At 49.3% G+C, this 21,581-nt stretch overlaps 1 pseudogene; it reads left to right on the top strand.

The window, feature by feature from the left end:
- Window positions 1-18,316: 18,316 nt before the first annotated feature.
- LOC123134925 (eukaryotic translation initiation factor 5A-1-like) lies at window positions 18,317-20,692 on the top strand (annotated as a pseudogene).
- The last annotated feature ends 889 nt before the right edge of the window (window positions 20,693-21,581 follow it).

Raw genomic sequence — 21,581 nt, 5'->3', positions numbered from 1 at the left:
GGGGCCCTACCAGCAGCTCGTCAGGAGGCGATGATGACACCGGCCGACCAGGATCTGCGCTGGATCCCGAGCCGATGAGGGAATCAGGCCGACCGGTGGAACGGCGCGCATAGCAACGGTCCACTCCCGTGGGCCACCGGCTCAGAGGAGGCCCAGTGGCTAGCGCTGATTGGCGCGGCCCAGCGTCCGCTGCTTGGCAAACGGGAGAGGCCCGCGTGGCAGAGGCGGGGCCGCCGCTGCTGACGCGGTCGCGGTTGTCGCCTGGTGCGCCCGCGCCCGAGGCAGGGCCGCTGCTACTGCTGACGCGGCTGTTGCCTGGTGCGCCCGCACGGTCGCTGCCGGCTGGCACTGAACCTAAGGCGCAGGTTCCCTGCTGCAGCACGGATCCAACAAAAGATTGCGCTGCAGTCTGCAGCGGTGACGATCCCGAGGGGGATATGCTTCCTGGAGCTGGACACATCAAATATTGCCTGTTTAGGGTGATTTCTTCACCGTTTTGCACGATTTCTTCGCCATTTTCTTGCCCTGTTTCACCACAAAACTCAGCCAAACTGGTGTTATGAGGGTTAGTCAATATTGCATCATCACAATTATTTTCCCGTGGATCAGCACCGGTTAGGTGAGATGGGAGAAGAAGAAATTCTTGGCGTAGAAGGGCACCGGCATTAGGATGTACATCAGAAAACGGAAATTTTGTTTCATCAAAAACTACATCACGAGAGATACACATTCGGCCAGTAGATACATCAAGACATTTGACACCTTTGTGTTGAGAACTATACCCTATGAAGACACACTGTTTGGACCGAAACATGAGCTTACGCTTATTGTATGGGTGCAGATTTGGCCAACAGGCGCACCCAAACACGCGGAGAGTGGTATAGGCAGGTTTGGCGTGAAGAAGACGTTCCATCGGCGTTTCATTATTAATGACACAACTAGGTAACATGTTTATGATGTGCACGGCGGTGAGGAAAGCCTCATCCCAGAATTTCAAGGGCATGGATGCGCCGGCTAAGAGGGAGAGACCAACCTCTACGATATGACGGTGTTTACGTTCAGCAGACCCATTCTGTTGGTGAGCATGTGGGCATGACACGTGGTGAGAGATACCAAGTTTTTGGAAGAAGGAATTCAACTTTTCGTATTCCCCTCCCCAGTCGGATTGGACAACAATGATCTTGCTATCGAATTTTCTTTCAACGAGTGCTTGAAAATTTTGAAAGACTTGAAAAACATCGGATCGCTTTTTAAGTAGGTAGATCCAAGAGAATTTACTATAGTCATCAAGGAAACTTACGTAGTAAGTATGTCTACCAACAGAAGATGGGGCAGGACCCCAAACATCAGAGAAAATAAGTTGCAATGGTTTAGTAGAAATACTTGTAGAAATAGGGTATGGCAACTGATGACTTTTAGCTCTTTGGCAAGAATCACAAACTGTTTCGACATTACGCTCTCCAACATATGGGAGCTTAATTTTCCTAAGCACTCGTTCTACTAAAGAAAAAGATGCATGCCCTAGACGATCATGCCACCGGGTTGAAGATAACTTGGTGACCGCACATGTTGTTTTATTGAATCTCCTAAGCTCGGGAATCAACGGATATAGCCCTCGAACGCATCTACCTCGATAGAGGATTTTCTTCGTGACCTGATCTCGGATCAAAAAGAAATAGGGGTGAAACTCAAGAAAGACATGGTTATCAATGGCAATGCGATGAACTAAAAGGAGATTCATAGAAGCTCTAGGGACATGCAATATTTTTCTAAGATGGATTTTTCGGTGAGGGGTTTTAATAATTGAATGACCAATATGACTAATTCTCATACCTTCTCCATTGGCGGCGTGGACTTGCTCCGGGCCGTGGTATTTCTCCCTCATGGTGACCTTCTCCAACTCACCGGTGATGTGGTTTGTAGCACCACTGTCAACATACCAATTGGTGTCGACTCCATACGAGGCCTCTGCCCGGCCAGCAACTTTCTCATCTTGGGACGAGTCTTCATCTTCTTCGAAGTGATACCAACAATCCTTTGCTGAGTGCCCCGGCTTTCCACAGATTTGACATTGGATGGTGTCAGGACGTGACTTGGGGGAGTTGCGACGGCCCTTGGAGTTGGTGTAGGAGGGCCGCCCACTTCCGTTGTTGTTGCCGGGGCCGCGGGAGTTACTGTTGAAGTTGAAGTTGCCGCCTTTGCTGGTTTTGCCCTTCCGCGGTGGGCCGCGGTAGCGTGATCCGCCGCCGCCACCACCACGGCCGTGTGTGGCAGCATTCGCCGACGACATGAAGCCGTCGTTCCCCTGGAAGAGCGCAACACGCTAGTCGAAGTTGCTCATCTAAGAGAAGAGCTCGTCGATGGTGACCGGCTGTATGCGCGCGTCGAGGGCGGAGACGAGGGGCTGGTACTCCATGTCGAGGCCGGCGAGGATGTAGGAGACTAGCTCGCCATCTTGAAGTGGCTTGCCCGCAGCTGCAAGTTCGTCCGCCAGCGACCGCATATATGCGAAGTACGTCACCACGGACTGCGTTCCCTTCTGTGCATGAGAGAGCGCAATGCGGACGTTATTCACCCTGGATAGCGACTGCGAGGAAAACATCCCTGCTAGTGCGGCCCAGAGCTCATGTGCATGATCAATGAAGGTGACCTGTACTAGTACTTCATTTGTCAGATTGTTCAACAGATAGCCCAATACCTGTTGATCTTCTCGGATCCAATCCGAGTGGAGGGGATTGGGAATCGTGTCGGGTGGTTGGTGCAACATATGCCAACGGGTGGCTTATCATTGTGGGAGCCAATAAGACGTCGTCGGTGCCTGGAAACGGGATAAGGCGAAGATATGCACGCCGGTGAATCTTACCCAGGTTAGGGGCTCTCCGTGGAGATAACACCCCTAGTCCTGCTCTGCGGGGTCTCCGCATGATCACTAGATCAACAAGTAGCTACAAGAGGCTCCTTGAGCTATTCGGTGAGAGGAGGAAGAAGGGGCAAGGCTAGCTCTCTTTTCCTCTCCAAGTAGTGTGTAAAACTATCAAAGTCCAACCCTTTGCATGGGTGCCCCGGGGGGTTTATATAGGCCTACCCCCCAGGGGTACAATGGTAATCCGGCTGGGCCTGGGCCCAGTAGTCAGTGTCTACGCCTGCCGGCTTCTCCGCCGACCGCTGGGGCCAGCCGACTGGCGGGCCCCGCCGGCTGCCCGCCTCCTGGTAGACAGATAGGCCCCACCACTTGGAGGTCTTGTCGGGGGCTGGTTACTATTGCCCCGCTCTTGATGACGAGGTCTTGGTCAAGGTAAGCGTGGCTACAGGGCCGCCGCCTTGCGGGCGCTCACCGTAGCCTCACATTGTCTTGTCTCCTTAATGACGCTCGTTCTTCGAGGGAGGGAATGAGCCGGCTGAGGAGAGCCGGCTTCATCCCTGGCTGACTAGGGGGCGCGTGGCCGCCTTCGGATGTCTCTCTGACCAAAGGGGCCCGCTGCCTGCCCGACACGGTGGAGCGACCGACCAGCCTCAGCCTGATCGTGCCTCTAGCAACGAGGCGCATGCGGGAATGCCGCCTGCCGTAGGTGGCGACCAAGCCGAGACCCGCCAGCCGGCCACTCACCCGGACGACACTTCTGTTTCCACCATCCTGCCCGACACGCCTGTTGCTCCCTTGGCCTGACTTGCCACCTTTACCTTCCTGCTAGTTACTTTTGAACAACTTTTTATTAAATTTGCGCAGTTCCACCCACTGGGGGTGTATTCAAACTATGTTGAATGCCGGCCTTTCGAAGGCCTTTTGTGTAAATATAATTATGCATATGCTTGGCGTCCATTCTTAGTTGCTTTTCATCTTGGGTTGCTTTCCTTTGCCGCCCTCCCTTGGTCGCCGCCCTCCCAGTCAGACAGCTGCTCTGCAGTCTGTGGCCGGGTAAGGACCTGGTCGTCTGGGAGGGCAAGTACTCGAGCTTTTTAGATTGTAGCAAAGTAAGAAAGGAAGCCGGCCAGCCGGCTGCTCTGACAGCCGGTTGGCGGGGGTGAAGCCGGCCTGAGTTATATAAGTTCGTTTAGTCCTTAGCCATTTTTCATGTGGGCATCCCTTCCTGCCTTTGGCTCTTGTTAGTCGGACAGTCAGTTCTTTGAGCTGCGACTTTCAACAAGAGAGGGCTCAGGTGCCGGCACACTACTTGTCTGACTTCTGGTAGAACTTAAACATAACCCAAGATGGCAAGTCCCCGGGCCGACTGATCGAACCCGGTGCCGGACGATATAATGAATGTGATGACGTAAACATGAGTGTGATACTCGTCATTCATAAATAAAAGAGGGTAGTCCCCAAGTGCTCCTCGGGGAGCCCGTTGTCTCATACTTAGTACAAAAGGTTACGTAGTACATACTGCATTTTAACTGTAAAATCTTCGGAGGAGGTTGGCGTTCCATGGTCGTTCCGACTCCTTGCCGGAGTCGTCCCTCTTTCGTGCCTAAGGCTCGGCTGATGATGAATGGGCCTTCCCAAGGGGCCAAGAGCTTGTGCTGGCCGGCTGTTCGCTGGATCAGCCGGAGCACAAGGTCGCCCTCTTGGAAGGATCTCGACTTGACCTTCCGGCTGTGGTAACGGCGTAGACCTTGCTGGTAGATGGCGGACCGGCTGAGGGCTAACAGCCGGCCTTCTTCCAGTAGATCGACGCCGTCTTCTCGCGCTTCCTTCGCCTCCGCTTTCGTGTACATGGTGACCCGAGGTGAGTCGAACTCAATGTCAGTCAGGATGACAGCCTCGGCACCATATACAAGGAAGAAAGGAGTGAAGCCGGTTGACTTGTTTGGAGTAGTGCGTAAGCTCCAGAGGACGGCCGGTAGCTCGTCAAGCCAACAGCCGGCCGAATGCTCCAGTGGTACGACTAGTCGAGGCTTGATGCCAGAGAGGATGAGGTCGTTTGCTCGCTCGACCTGGCCGTTTGACTGCGGGTGGGCAACGGACGCTAAGTCCAGTCGGATGCTGTGAGTTGCGCAGAAACGTGCCAGTGCTCCCTTGGCGAAGTTCGTGCCGTTGTCGGTGATGATGCTATGCGGCACGCCGTACTGGGTTGTGATATCTGCAATGAATGTTACGGCAGTCGGCCCATTCAGCTTCTTGATCGGCTTTGCTTCAATCCACTTGGTAAATTTGTCCACGACGACAAGCAGATGTGTCATGCCACCGCGTGCCATCTTGAATGGGCCCACCATGTCCAACCCCCAGACGGCAAAGGGCCATGTGAGGGGGATGGTCTTGAGTACGAAAGCCGGCAGGTGTTGCTTGGAGCTGAAGACTTGGCACCCTTTGCAGTGTTTGACTAGTTCCTTGGCGTCGTCCAAAGCAGTTGGCCAAAAGAAACCATGGCGGAAAGCTTTGGCGACGAGTGATCTTGAGGTTGCGTGGTGGCTGCTTTCGCCTTGGTATATATCTTCGAGGATTGTTATGCCCTTCTCTGGCTCGATGCAGCGCTGGAAGACTCCAGTGACGCTGCGCCTAACAAGCTTTCGGTTCATTATTGTGTAAGCTCCGGCTCAGCGTTGGACTTGTCTTACCGAGATCTCGTCAGTCGGCAGCTCCCTGTTAATCAAGAAATTGAGGATGGGCTGGGCCCATGATGGAGCTGTGACTTCTTCCATTGTCAATGTGGCTACCACAACCAGGGCGGGTGGGCTGGGTGATGAAGAGTTGGAGTCGGCCACCGCCTGTTGTGTTGATGCAGTCCCCGGGCCGACTGCAATAGTCCCCGAGCCGTGTTCTGAAGTCCCCGGGCCGACTGCAATAGTCCCCGAGCCGTGTTCTGAAGTCCCCGGGCCGGGTTTGACTACAGCAGTCCCCGAGCCGCCTGTCGAAGTCCCCGAGCCGCCTGCTTGGCCCCCCAAGTCGGCTCTGGCCACATCGGGGTCAGGCGGCACGAAGATGAAATCGGACTCTGGAGACGGCTTGACAGACGGCTTAAGGAGGCGTTGGAGGGAGACACCGGTTGGTATGGCTTGTCGGGTGGAGCCTATCCGTGCCAGGGCATCTGCTTGCTCATTGTCGGCCCGTGGCACATGGAGGAACTCGCACCCTTTGAAGTATCCACTGAGTTGCTGAACGAGGAAGCGGTAACTCGCCATGTTTGCATCCTTGGCGTCCCAGTCGCCGGATGATTGTTCGACTACCAAGTCCGAGTCGCCATAACACAGGATCCGGCGGATGCCGAGTTCTTTGGCTAGCCGGAGCCCGTGTATGAGCGCCTCTTACTCGGCCACATTGTTGGAGGCGGCAAAATGAATTTGCAATGTGTATCTGAGCTTGTCGCCCTTGGGAGAGGTGAGGACGACGTTGGCTCCCAAGCCGGTGCACATCTTGGATCCGTCGAAGTGCATCCGCCAATGAGTGGAGTTGGGCGCAAGCGGTAGGTACTGGGTCTCGGCCCAATCGACGAGGAAGTCGGCCAATGCTTGAGACTTGATGGCAGTGCGGGGCTGGTAGAAGATCGTGTAAGGGGCCAACGCAATGGCCCATTTGGCCACCCGGCCAGATGCATCCCGGCTGCCTATGATCTCGGCCAGCGGGGCAGTGCATACGACCATGATGGGGTGCTCTTGGAAATAGGGCTTGAGTTTCTTGGCGGCGAAATACACATCGTAACACATCTTCTGATAGTGCGGATAGTTCTACTTTGATGTGGACAATACTTCACTCAGGTAATAGACCGGCCTCTGGACTGGCTGAACTCGGCCCTCTTTCGGGCGTTGAACCACGATGACAGTGCTGACGACTCGGCTGGTGGCGGCAATGTAAAGGAGCATGGGCTCTTTCTCAGTCGGTGCCGCCAGGACAGGCGGCATGGACAGCATCTTTTTTAACTCGTGGAAAGCTTGATCTGCTTGGTCGTTCCACTCGAAGTGAGTGAACTTCTTCATGAGTCGGTAGAGAGGGAGGGCCTTCTCCCCGAGCTGGCTGATGAAGCGGTTGAGGGAGGCCAAGCAGCCGGTAAATTTCTGGACATCTCTTAGCTTGGTAGGAATCTCCATTCTCTCTATAGCCTTGATCTTCACCGGGTTGCATTCGATGCCGCGTTCGGAGACCAGGAAGCCTAGGAGCTGACCGGCTGGCACTCCGAACACGCATTTTTCTGGATTGAGCTTGATCTGAAACCGGCGCAGGTTCTCGAACGTCTCTTTAAGATCTTCCAGTAGGGTGCCGCGCTTCTCCGTCTTCACCACAATGTCGTCCACATAGACGTGGGCATTTCTACCGAGTTGCTTGAGGAGGCATTTCTGCATGCAATGCTGAAAAGTGACACCGGCGTTTCTCAAGCCGAATGTCATAGTCAGGTAGCAGAAAGCTCCGAATGATGTGATGAAGGCGGTCTTCAGACGGTCAGCTGGGTCTAATTTTATCTCATGGTAGCCTGAGTAAGCATCCAAAAAACTCAACAGCTCGCATCCGGCTGTGGAGTCTATCACTTGATCAATTCTTGGCAGGGCAAAAGGATCTTTGGGGCAGGCTTTGTTGAGGCTGGTGTAGTCAATGCACATGCGCCATTGTTTGTTCTTCTTCAACACTAGGACCGGGTTGGCAAGCCACTCAGGAAAGAAAACCTTCATGATGAAGACGGCTGCCAGAAGTCGGGCTATCTCTTCTCCAACTACTCTTCTCTTCTCCTCTGACAGGCGGCGCAAGGGCTGCTTGACCAGCTTGGCGTCCTTTCGGACGTGTAGCTTGTGCTCGGTGAAATCCGTCGGAACACCCGACATGTCTTTGGGAGACCATGCAAAGATGTCCCGATTCTCACGGAGGAAATCGATGAGCTCGCTTTCCTATTTGCTGTCAAGGCCGGTTCCCATGACCGCGTACCTCTCCGGGTGCTCCGGGTCCAGAGGTATCTTCTTGGTTTCTTTGGCCGGCTGGAAAGAATACTGGGCCTGATATTCCTTGGGATCAGGGGACAAGGCCGGCTGCTTGCCGGCCATGGCCACGACCCGGTCTAGCATCTTCTTCTCTTCAGCAATCACGAGGGACTCGGCCAGCCAGCTGCTTGCAGCTGCACATTCGGCGGACTTCTTGTAGTCTCCGGATATGGTGATGACGCCCTTGGAACTCGGCATCTTCATCTTGAGGTAGGCATAGTGGGGCACAGCCATGAACTTGGCCAACGCAGGTCGGCCAAGCAGCGCGTGGTAAGGGCTCTCCAAATCCACTACCTCGAACCATATTGCTTCTAGGTGAAAACGGTCCTTGTCTCCAAAGAGAACGTCTATCTTGATCTTGCCAATCGGAGCACAGGACAGGCCGGGTACGATGCCATGGAACACAGTCCGACTTGGCATGAGCTGCTTTGCCTTGATATTTAGCTTCTCCATGGTGTCACAGTACAGTATGTTGATGCTGCTTCCACCATCTATCAGTACGCGGGAGAATCGGGCGGCCCGCCGATCTGTTGCGAGGGTGGCATCCAAAACCAAGGCATAAGAGCCGGGAGACGGCATCACCTCTGGGTGATCGGCCCGGCTCCAACTGATAGGTTTCTCCGACTAATGCATGAACTCGGGGTTGTTGGATGCGACCGCGTTGACTTCTTGGTGTTGTCGGTGCCGACTTCGCCGATCTTCTGGCTGGCTTGTAAAGACGATGTAGGCGGCATGCTCGTCAGGGAATTCATCATGGACGGCTCTGACTGCTGGCCGAGCGGCCGGCTGTTGAGGAGCCGGAGGCGGCTGACCAGCAGGCGGAGGCGGCACCAGTCCCTCGCCTTTGGAGATTCGCGTGAGCCAATAGCATTTCCGAGTGGTGTGGTTGGAGGCCTTCGCGCCGCTGTGAAACTTGCAGGGGGCATCAAGGGCTTGCTCGTAGGAGAAAGCCGGCTGCCAAGCCGGCCTGCCGCCCTTCTGCTTCTTGGGCGCGGGCCGCCCCTTAGGTTGTTCGTCTTCGGCGGTGGCTACTTGCCGACTGGCGGAAGTCGGCATCGGAGCCTTGCGCTTGTTGTCGTTCTGGTATTGGCGCCGAGTAGACTCTCCAGCCGGCATCTTGGGAGCCGGCGCAAGCACCTTCCCGGATGCATCTACTCGGAGCTCGGTCTTCATGGAGGAGTCGGTCGTGGCGTATTTGTCCGCGATGACTAGCAGCTCGTCGAGGGTAGTCGGCTCGTCGCAGAGGAGTCGGTGCTTGAGGAGGGTGCCTTCTCGGCACCCGGTCATGAAGTACTCTATGGCTTGGACCTCGTGCACCCCTTCGCAGGAGTTTCAGAGCTCGGCCCAACGCGTGAGATAGTCGCGAGTCGACTCGTTGGGTCCTTGTACGCACAAGGAGAGCTGTCGGGGCTTGGGAGCCCGCTTGTAGGTGCTGGTGAAGTTGCGGATGAAGGCTTCCGTAAAATCGAGCCAGCTGTTGACGCTGTAGGGCTTGAGGCTATTGAGCCAGGTGCGCGCCATGCCCTGGAGCATCAGGGGGACGTATTTTACGGCAACGCGCCTATTGTCGTTCGCTATGCGGACTGCGGTAGAGTAGTCAATCAACCAATCTTCCGGCTTCACGGAGCCGTTGAACTTGGGCGTATCTCTTGGGAGCGAGAACCCTTTGGGGAAGGGCTCGTCGCAGATGCGGGGGCCGAAGCAGGGCGGGCCGACATCATCTTCTTCTTCTAATGCCAGGGACCGCGTGAGGCAGTCGATCCGATGACGGGCGTCGTTTTCGCCGACTCCTTCGCGGCGACCTAGTCGGCCGCTGAGAGTCGGATGCGTGACATGCGGCGGGGTGGGATATCTCTCCCCACGAGGCGGAGGAGGAGGCGGGTCGCCTCGTCGCTCCATGGCTCGAGGGCGGCCTTCTGCGTCGCGCTCGATAGTGACTCGAGTCCGGCTGCGACTGGCAGCCGGCTCCTTTTCCTGCCTTATGCGGGCTCCGCCCGCAGTCGGCGTACGTGACGTTGCGTCGTGTTCTCGGCGCGGGGGAGGACTTTCGGCGTGGACGCCGGCTTTGTGCCGCCTTGCGGCCGCGTCGATCAGCTGCTGGATTCGCCTGGTCATGTAGGGGAGCTCGTCGGCCCCTACTCCGTTCAGCTCGTCTACGACCGACTGGGCGGACGTAGGTTCTCAAGAGGCATGGCGTAGACCGGGCGTTCTGCCCCCAGCATGTCGGCGATGGCCGCGCCGCGTTTCTGGACAATGCCGGCCCGGCTCGGTCCATCGGGAGGCGGCTTGCCGAAGGCGGCACGGTCAACTTCGCGCTGGTGGGCCTCGGTGAGGCGTCTCATGGTGGCTAGCCTCTGGCCCTCTGCGACGAGGGCAAGGCGGCGTGCCTCCAACGCCTCGGCGTCGGCGTCGGTCGGGATGGGGACAGACAAGTCCTGCAGCACCGCTTGTAGGGCGTCGTGGGTGTTCTCGCCGGAGGTGACTCCGTGGCTGATGACCAGCACCTCGGTTACGATGCTGCCGCCATTGTCGGCTCGTGGGAGAGGATTGTCGAAAACCACCACGTTGGTGGGGAAAGCATCGAGTGATGCGGTGTCGGAGTCGACAAGCATCGGGTCGGTGGAGCCGACCGACTCCAAATCCACAGCAGGCTCGCTGGAGACCTGGAGTTGGTCAAGGAGGCTGACGAGGCGGCTCTCGAGGCAGCCGGTGCCCGTGTCAGACGCGGGCTCGTCGGAGATGCGAGCCTCGCCAAGGAGATCGGCGATGCAGCTCGCCGCGCAGGCGTCGTCGACACCTTGCAGCGCGTCGGGCAAGCGCCATCGGGCGTGCCGGGCTGGCTACGCTCGCGGGGAAGGAAGAGGGTTCCCGTCCAGAACAGGTCTCCGGACGATGGTGCACCTGGCCCCACGGTGGGCACCAAATGTCGGGTGGTTGGTGCGACATATGCCAACGGGTGGCTTATCATTGTGGGAGCCAATAAGACGTCGTTGGTGCCTGGAAACGGGATAAGGCAAAGATATGCACGCCGGCGAATCTTACCCAGGTTCGGGGCTCTCCGTGGAGATAACACCCCTAGTCCTGCTCTGCGGGGTCTCCGCATGATCACTAGATCAATAAGTAGCTACAAGAGGCTCCTTGAGCTGTTCGGTGAGAGGAGAAAGAAGGGGCAAGGCTAGCTCTATTTTCCTCTCCAAGTAGTGTCTAAAACTATCAAAGTCCAACCCTTTGCATGGGCGCCCCGGGGGGTTTATATAGGCCTACCCCCCCCCCCCCAAGGGTACAATGGTAATCCAACTGGGCCTGGGCCCAGCCGTCAGTGTCTACGCCTGTCGGCTTCTCCGCCGACCGCTGGGGCCCGCCGACTAGCGGGCCCCGTCGGCTGCCGGCCTCCTGGTAGACAGATAGGCCCCACCGCTTGGGGGTCTTGTCGGGGGCTGGTTACTATTGCCCCGCTCTTGATGACGAGGGCTTGGTCGAGGTAAGCGTGGCTATAGGGCCGCCGCCTTGCGGGCGCTCACTGTAGCCTCACCTTATCTTGTCTCCTTAACGAGGCTCGTTCTTCGAGGGAAAGAATGAGCCGGCTGAGGAGAGCCGGCTTCATCCCTGGTCGACTAGGGGGTGCGTGGCCGCCTTCGGATGTCTCTCTGACCAAAGGGGCCCGTCGCCTGCGGGCCGTACTGTAGGCCCGTCTTGGGTGACGTCATGGTCAGCATGGCAAAAGTGCCGTGCCGGATGGGTCATGGCAGCCCCGTACGGCGTACTGTAGCCATGCGACCCCGGGATTCGGGGGCGGCGCGCTTCACTGTCGCCACGCCCCGTCTCGTCGCCATTATGTTGGTACAAACTTCGAGGGCCCGATCTGGGCCACCTATTGGGGGCCGGCTTCTGGGAGTCGGCCATATGGTGGCCGGCTTCCTGGAGTCGGCCATGTGATGGCCGGCTTTCTGGAGTCGGCCCTCTCGCGGCTTTTTGGAGTCGGCCATGTGATGGCCGACGAGACGAACAACTTTTATGATGAATGTTTTTTTATTAGAGTTCATCTTGAGGGTCAAATCGCTCGTGCAACACAGGCTGTTATTCGCGCTACCCATCAGACAGGGTGTCTGGTGGCGCGCGCCACTTTTGGCTCGTGATAGTGCTGTATTCGGATGACTCTAACTTTTGCATACGAACTCGGATTAGAAGGATTATTATATGAAAATCAATCGTTTCGACGAGACGAAGACAATCCATGTAGATCATTTTTCCGTACGAGGCAGTCTTGGGGGCGTAATGTGTCGAATAGTGTTCTGAATACAAAATCTCAGTATTTCGAATACAACTTCGGCCTTCGAGATGAGATCAGATGGCGATGGCCCAAACTTCAAAGATGTTCGTATCGACAATACGAAACTTTTTCATGTAGAACACTTCTCTATTTGAGGCCATTTTAAATAAGTTCTTGACTGTGCCAAAATCTGGTGTCAACACATGCCCCCCTGTTTTTCGGCAAAGCCTGTGTGCCGAAAAATAACTTGCACATAGCTTGCTCTAAGGACGATGTCAACACTCCATCGGCCATTTTGGCATATTCTTAGGACGATAAGTTTATATCGGCCATTGCTTGTGTGAATATTTTGACGCAAGCTTGGGTGAAACTTTCTCAACTTCCTTAACAATCCGATCATAAAGTCCCATAGATATGTATCTCAAGGTCATCCTCGAAACCATATTATTCACCCTTTTGCTAAGATTTTGCTGATAATCAATAATAAACTTTCTCCAATCCTTACTTCGCCTGCAAAAAAGTTTCATTAGTGGCCTAAGCGGTGGGCTTCGGTTCAGCCTTACCTATGTTGACAAGACCTAGCATCGGCTATTGATAGAAATAATACAATACACCATGGTTATCATAGTAGCCGGATGCTTGCTGTGCCAACTCTTTCGAATTGTCATGTCTAGATATATGAAGGATATTAAAGCAACCCAAGGTAAATTTTGCATCTAGACATATCCCAAGATAAACTATAAGTGATTCGTCAAAACATTGATAACCCTTGTATATTTGTTGCACTACTTATAACGAATCACTGAAAGCCTCAATCTGTATAGCACCTACAGCAACCAAAAGCTCCAAACCTAATAAATTTTCATATTCGGCTTTTATTATTGTGCAAACATATTTTAAGTTGTATGAGGCTTGTTTTGGTCTCCTATTGAACTAAGGACGATGTTTGGATACCACATCGACCATGCATTGACATAATCTTAGGACGATAGATAAATATCGGCCATTACCATGTAAACTTCATTCGAATCACATATAGCCAAAATAAACAAACGAAATGACAAATCAAGTATTTCGGCCCTTTGGATCAGCAACAAACTTGTAGCTAATCAAATGTATAGTGATTTGGCAATACCCTTTCATGATGTAAGAAATTATATTGCATCCATGGATTAAAATAAGCCCATTGAGGGTTACCAATCATACCTGATGACGAATTCCATGGCATAGGCATTAATGGCATAGTTGCAGAATATGGATAATGTGTAGACCAAAGATGTTGAAACCTTCGGCTTGGTCCTTCGTAGTTTTCACACTTTTCCTTCTTCACCTTTGCCGCACTTCTTGTAATGGAAGCTTGCACATAATTCTTATTTTGAGCACTTCCTTTGGGAACCCATGCCATGTTCCTTTCTTCAAGTTCTTGTGCACTAAGTTTTTGTAATTTCTTCTTTTGCCAATACGATAAGCCAAGCGGGCATCTCGGTTGTGATTCTGTTTTGACCAATGGCAATTCCTTTTTGGCCTTGTGCACTCTCAAATTCTTTTCTTCAGATTTGGCACTTCGATTCTCAATAATTGGTTGCTTTGTCTCATTGCCTTTAGTAGCCAATGTCAACACTTTAATTGGCTCTTTTTCATTTGAGATCAAATCTGAAATTGCACTCTTACGACCATCTCTCTTAATGCGGTAAACCTGCTTGACCACCTCTTTCTTCTTCCTTGAGCTCTGGACCAATTCCTTATGATTGAAACGGTCTTTGAAGCGTGATTGTTCAAATGTTGATCTTCTTGGAGCTGCATAGTATTGGTGAGATGGTCTAGAATAAGATGGAGAATGTGCCCTTGTATCATACCTGTCCCATGATGAATATGTATCTATATGAGCATAGGGAGGCATCCACGGCATTGGCATTGGCGGCCCAAAATAAGGATATGAATATGTTGCATTAAAATTATCACTTTGCCAATACCGATCCTCATATTTGCGCCTTGGGGGTGACCTTGGTTTCTTTGCATGATTTGGCCGATAAGCATTCTTCTCTTCACTCTTCTTTTGATATTTATCCAATAGTTCAGCGAAGGTGACTTTTGATCTCTTACACTTGCGCTTATTTCGGCCTTTGTTTTCTTCTGGTTTGCTTTCATCGATCATTGCATTTGCTTGTTGCCCCCCAGTCCTTGGCGTCCCCATTGTAGCTTCGATGGAATTCTTGCCCTCAAGATTATGTTCATTATGCTCTTCAACAACTTCTTTACTTGAAAGCTTGATCCCATCACCTGTAGTTTTTACCTTCTCTTCAAATGGATCGGCTTGAATCAGCCGATGCAACAACTTTCTACCATCGGGACCAATCGGAATAGACTGGTCATCTCTTGGTGTCTCAACAAATTTCAATCGTCCTTTATCAATGGCCGATTTAACTATTTGACGAAACATGTTGCAATCCTCAAAATTATGCTTGGACGAATCATGCAACTTACAATACATTCGTTCCTGGACAGATGGTTCAACATGGTGATCAAGAATTCTAATATAATTATTTTGCAACAACAAATCAAATATTTGATCACACATGCTTGAATTGAAGGTAAACTTTTCATTCTCTAGACGATCTTGTTGTGAGAACGGCTTTGGAGTTAAGCAAACGAATGGTTCAGATTTTGCATCACACCATTCGGCTATGCATTGTGTTTTGCACTCTATCTCCGATGTCTTTGGATATGATATTATATTAGCTTCTATTTTCTCTATAGAATTTAACCTTGGCTTTAAATTTCTGAAATGAAGATATTTAGAACATACATGTCTCAGTTGAGACCAAGTGTAAGCCAAGTAAGAAATAAGCAAAGCTACCCAACTAGATATGAACTTTAGAGAAAGCAACGGGAAATGCTTTGGCTGTAACAATAAGTCATTATCGGTCTTTATAAATGGTGCAATGGGTTGACCGATATGTTCCATAACAATTTTACTGCTAACAAGTAAATTACCCTTCCTTATTGGTCTTTCAAAATTACTTATGAGAATATTTCTTATAGATGCATCAATAATGAAGTTGCGACCAAATCTGAAAATAGGTAAATTACTCGCTATGCATACCTCTTCAAATATGTTGGGAGAGCATGATAGTGGTGCCATTTGAAGAACATCTTGCTCCATCTTTGGATGGCTCCCCAACACCTTGTCATCATCTTTTTATTGAATCCGTGCATCATTGCTTTGAAGATTTTTGTCGGCCGAACTTTGTTCGGCTACTTGTTCTTGTCCTTGAAGCTTGTCAACTTCTACAGCACGGAACTCATAGGGCAGGAAGTAGGTTCCATTAACTTCATAAAAATTAAGCACCGTTGTTTTCCTATGCTTGCCATGCCCTTTCTCAATAATGCTTGCCTCGTTGGATTTGATGGATTCAGAATATATACTACTTGATTCGACTTTTTCAACCGAAGCATTTTCATGTTCCGAATCATCCTTCTTTTCATTGATAGTACCAATTGGCAATGCTTCTTTTATCTGAGCCAATTCTTTTTCTATTTGTTTCTGACGGCGAGCGGAAAAATTAGCTTTAAGCTTTTTCTCAATTTCAGCCCACTCCGGATATGATTACCCCCCAATGCTTTTAGATTCTTTCGGCAATGACACATGGGTGTTGCCGAAATTTTGCAATTGTGTAGGGGGTGTATAATATGATGTAGTACTAGGTGAAGGCATATGCAGTGTTGTAAGACCATACTTTTGCTCGCCAATTTTATCAATTGGCAAAGATTCATCTTCTTGCAAAACTCTAGCTTTTATTACGGCATAATCAGGAAATAGCCCCTTTTCATGTTGTTCAAGGCAAAGAGCACTAATTCTCTTATTTTGGGCTAAACTCTTCAATGCAGCCACCACTACCTCATCTTCTACAATGTTGGGCACAACCGCTCCTGTACAATTTACATTCATTCGGCTATAACCAGGAAGGTGTGAAGCCGAATTATGAGCATCTACAGTTGTGTATGGTGCCGAAGAATTACTAACATGAGGTGTAGCATATGACGGTTGAGAGTAACTGGCCAAATAGCCATTAGTAGCATGGCCAATTCTCTCATTCATCGGCATGGTTGGATTACTATATTGCACATTAGCTGCCGATGAATAAAAGGGTGAAACACTTTCTTGTATGGCATTGAAAATTCTAACTTGGGGTGTTTCAAATTGATTAATCGAACTCATCATGTTGCTCATCGGCATATGAATTTGTGGGGTTGCCGATGCATGGGAGTTGGGATAAATATGTTGCATGTTGCTAAATTTATAAGAATTTGAAACATGAAGATTGTTTTGCATCGGCCCTTGCACATAATTAGATGCATGATTGATAAAACTAGGGCTAGCCGATACATTATGCTCAATAGGTGATCCAGCAACAACATATGGATTATTTGCATCTACAAAGAGGAATTGGGTATTCATATTACCTTTGTAGATTGCAGCAACTTGATGACGATCTCTTCGTAACAAGAACGGGCTGGAGACCGTTCAAAGCTTCATCCCCAGCGGAGTCGCCAAAAAGTGTGTTGACGCTGGAACGCGTCACACGAACACGTCGATGTGTACCCGCGGCGCCGAGGGAGATGCTCCGCAACTCACACCGCGGGAGACCGACTTCCAGCGCGATACGCAAGACAGCAAGCCGGCGCTTTTGGGACCCAAAACCCCACACGCCCGGGAGGGACCCCGTCTGGGCGCGCGGCGGCTATGGGCTGCCCTAGGTCGACCTGATCGCCCCTAGGGCCTCGAGGTTCGCCGCCCTGCAATGAAGAAGAACGAACGAAGAACGAGGAAGAAAAAGAACTAGGGTTAAGAAGAAAAGATAAAAGATAAAAAGTGGTAGATTGATTGATCGATTGTGTGTTGTTCAATCGGCCATTACCCCTCAGGTATATAAGAGGCGGCTGGACTTCTCGTGCAAGGAAAAGGTTTGGATTCACGTCCAAAACCCTAGTCAAATTCGGATTGGTTTTGTCCGAACTTTCCAAAACTGTTCGGTTTAAACTGGCTGCACCTTGCGGGTAACTTTTGAGGTGGTAAACGACCTCGGATGGAAACGAGTCCAAAAGCAATCTTTCGACGAGACGAACAACTTTTATGTTGAACGTTTTTTGATTAGAGTTCATCTTGAGGGTCAAATCGCTCGTGCAACACATGTTGTTATTCGCGCTACCTATCAGACAGGGTGTCTGGTGGGGCGCGCCACTTTTGGCTCATGATAGTGTTGTATTCGGATGGCTCTAACTTTTGCATACGAACTCGGATTGGAACGATTCTTATATCAAAATTGATCGTTTCGACAAGACGAAGACAATCCATGTAGATCATTTTTCCGTACGAGGCAGTCTTGGGGGCGTAATGTGCCGAATAGTGTTCTGAATACAAAATCTCAGTATTTCGAACACAACTTCGGCCTTCGAGATGAGATCAGATGGCGATGGCCCAAACTTCAAAGATGTTCGTATCAACAATACGAAACTTCAAATTATGATGTTTGGGTGGGGGAGGGGAACAACAGTAGAAGTGTTAGTATCTGTGAAATGCAGGCAAGACATTTTTAGATAATACATCATACTTAAGCTAACAATAACAACAACATATCATCCAAATAAAAATCTAATGAGGAGACAGTATGATCGGGTTTAGATGGCTCCGACGAAGTTTATTCTGTGCCGTGCATTAATTCCTCTAGATAATTCTTGTACGCTTAATTGTTTCCTCACTTTCAGTCCGGTGATGTACATACGTAGTCAAGTCTACGCATACACGTGCATCACGGTGTGTGACTAACGTGATGGAAAATGAATGAATGAATGAATATGACGGGCAAACCATGAGCTAGGGCAGGCTGGAAGGACCCATCATCACATCGCTCATCCATGAAGGAGGCAGCAGGTTCTATCGCCGTTGGCTGAGAATGGCAGCCGGGACCGGTCTGGATAGAAGTTGGAGCAGTACCTATGGATGGAGGTTGGAACAGCGCATGGCATCAATACCGCTTGACTCCATCCACCGCCCCCGGCCCACGTCCTCCTACCTAAGAGGTATGAATGCGCTTGACTATAAAGCTAGAGAGCAAAGCTTAAGAAGTTGGCAGGGTCTCCGGCCGGTTCTCTTGTGCACCAAGTGACTCCTCCGTTGCTCCAATCCTGTCTCCTATTCGTTGGAATTTGTAGAGATCTTTTTGGGTCCTGATCCGAGGGAGGGGGGGATGTCGGACGAGGAACATCAGTTCGAGTCGAGGGCCGACGCGGGTGCGTCGAAGACCTACACGCAGCAGGCCGGCACCATCCGGAGGACACGGGTACATCGTCATCGAGAACCGCCCCTGCAAGGTATATATATATACATACAACCCGGCACGATTGGTTCTCGATGTTCTCCTGTGCTTATTATGAGTAGTAGTGCTGGATGTTGCTGTGGTAAATGTTGTATCTGTAGGCCAAGTTAGAGGCACGAATGTATGTGCATCATTTGAATTTTTCAGTTCATGTTGCTGTTTGTGTGTCGTCAGATTAGCAGTATAGGTTGGTTTAGATCTATCGACTCTACTTCCACGGTTAGTTAGAATTATTAAAATTTTCTGATGAAAGAAAAAAAATCCTAGTCCAGTAATGATCCTCCTTGAATTTGAGACCTCTTATTCGTCTATTTTACCTGAATCCGAATCCTATTTGCTTGAATTGTGTAGTCTCCCATTACGGAAAGCGGCAACTGATTTGTAGCAACCTCATGCACAAAGGTGTTGAATAAAATATCCGTATCAAGAAAATGGCCATATTCAATATTCAATAAAAGGGTCCATACAATAAAAAAAAGTCCATGTCTTTATGCTTCTTATTGGCATGTATTGTTTTATTTTTTGGACAGCACGATTGCAAATCTGTCTAAATTTTTCGTACTTTTTACCGGTTGAGGTACATAGCTGGGGGTAAACTGATTCAGCGTTGTGATTTGAAAACCAGTATCACTGATTTTCAGTGGTGGCTGAAGTACAGAGACCAAATATCTGAAGTCTGGATTGGGTTACTTATTTTCTTGTATGTTTTATACCTGCCATTTTTTGGTAGTTGCTTTTCACTGCCTCCTAGTTTATCAGTGCATAATCAGTTCACCAATGCTACCAGCGGTGCATTTGTCATGTTGTTGTAGCTCTGTACGCATTCGGGATGTAGTTGACACTTTAAATACCAATGAATTTCTTCAGTCGTTCCAGATTTTAGTACTTCTATATATTTTTAAGATTAAGATCTTCATTCATTCATTCATTCTTACCCTGACGGATTTTTGTTGTTCTTGCTAATAGATTTCTAATGGCATGGATTTGAAACAAATGTGCAGGTTGTTAAGGTTTCAACATCTGAAACTGGAGATTATGGCAGCTGCCACTTTGTTGCCATTGACATCTTCACCAGCGAGAAATTTGAATATAGTGTGTCGTCTTCTGACAACTGTTATGTCAGTACATTTCTTGGAATTTTTCCTATTAAAATGGCTTCTGTTGATACTAAAATATGCATTTTGCTATCTTTACAGGTTCCTCATGTGAATCGCACTGATTACCAGCTCATTGATATAACTGATGATGGATATGTAAGTTGGATTATTTTGTTAATGTCTCCTATATATTCATCATCTTTTTGTTGGATGTGTGTTTACCTTGAGAAGTCAACATTTCTTTCAGGTGAGTCTGCTGACTGAGAATGGTGGCACCAAAGATGACCTCAAGCTCCCAACTGATGATGCCCTTCTTTGCCAGGTTTGTATGAACCATGTAATATATGCACATTTCTTGCTTCTATTTATTTATTTATAGAAGTGCCGACTAACCTGAGATACCTTCTGGACTTCTATTTATTTATAGAAGTGCCGACTAACCTGCAAGCTATTTATTCAGTACACTCGTGCAGTTTGAATTGGTAGCTTACCATATAAGTTGACTGTCAAGTTGTTTTTTCTTGTCAATATAGCTTAGCAATTCCTTGTTTGTTTAATAAATCACCGACTCTATGCGCTAGATTTCGGCGACTTCTGTAGTGGGCGTATCATTGTTGGGTGTTCTGAAACCAGTCCCATGAATAAAAAGCCAATGCAATCACCACAATGGGCTGTTTAAAGCGACTCTTGCTGTTGTGTCTTTATTATTAGGTGTGCTGATCCATTTTCTTCGCTACATCATCAGCTCCGATATTACATTTCCCCATTGGTGCAGATCAAGGATGGCTTTGCCGAAGGGAAGGACCTAGTGGTGTCAGTCATGTCCGCCATGGGAGAAGAGCAGATTTGTGCTCTCAAGGACATCGGCCCGAAGTAAACTGTGCCGTGTTGGCCGTTGATTTGGGGGAAGGGACAAAGGCTTCAACGGTCACAGCCACTAAGTATAGAAACTTCTAATTCAAGTTTTTCTTCATAAGATTGCATCAAAGCATCAACGATATGTTTAGTAAAAGCTTTATTTTGACTATAAGCATGAGGAGAATTCAACACGGATTGCAACAAGGAAATACAATCTATTAAGGAACAATTATCATAATTAAATTCCTTGAAATCCGAAGTAGTGGGTTCATTGTTATGTAAAGTTTTAATCTCTCCAATCCCACTTTTACCAATTTTAGCATCAAGATCAAAATACTCCAAATCATTGGAATGTTTTTTTACTAAAGTTGACTCATCTCCGGTCCCATCATTATTAAGCTTAATATTGCAAAACGATGATTTAATAGGAGACACATCAATAACTTTTAGATCTTCATCATTATTATCATGAAAATTAGAAGAACACGCTCTTACAAAGCAATCTTTCTTAGCACGCATTCTAGCGTTCTTTCTTTGCACTCATTAATGGCAATTCTCATGGCTTTGAGAGACTCATTGATATCATGCTTAGGTGGAATAAATCTAAGTTTTAAAGAATGATCATCAAGAGAAATTATATCCACGTTCCTAGCCAATTCATCAACTTTAAGTAATTTTTCTTCAAGCAAAGCATTGAAATTCTTTTGAGAATTCATAAATTCTTTAACACTAATCATCAAATCAGAGGGCATCTTATTAAAATTTCCATAATAATTGTTGTAGGAATTACCATAATTATTAGAGGAATTACTAGGAAACGGCCTAGGGTTGAAATTTCCTCTACACGCGTTGTTACCAAAATTATTCCTACCAACAAAATTCACATCCATAGATTCATTATTATTCTCAATCAAAGTAGACAAAGGTTAGGATCAATGGCAGCACTTTTAGTAGCAAACAATTTCATAAGTTCATCCATCTTTCCACTCAAAACATTAATTTCTTCTATCGCATGAACCTTTTTACTAGTAGATCTTTCGGTGTGCCATTGAGAATAATTAACCATAATATTATCTAGGA

The sequence above is a fragment of the Triticum aestivum genome, chromosome 6B (assembly GCF_018294505.1).
Source record: "Triticum aestivum cultivar Chinese Spring chromosome 6B, IWGSC CS RefSeq v2.1, whole genome shotgun sequence".
Taxonomy (NCBI): Eukaryota; Viridiplantae; Streptophyta; class Magnoliopsida; order Poales; family Poaceae; genus Triticum; species Triticum aestivum.
Note: the sequence above shows the minus strand (reverse complement) of the source record. Positions and strands in the feature narration are given on the sequence as shown.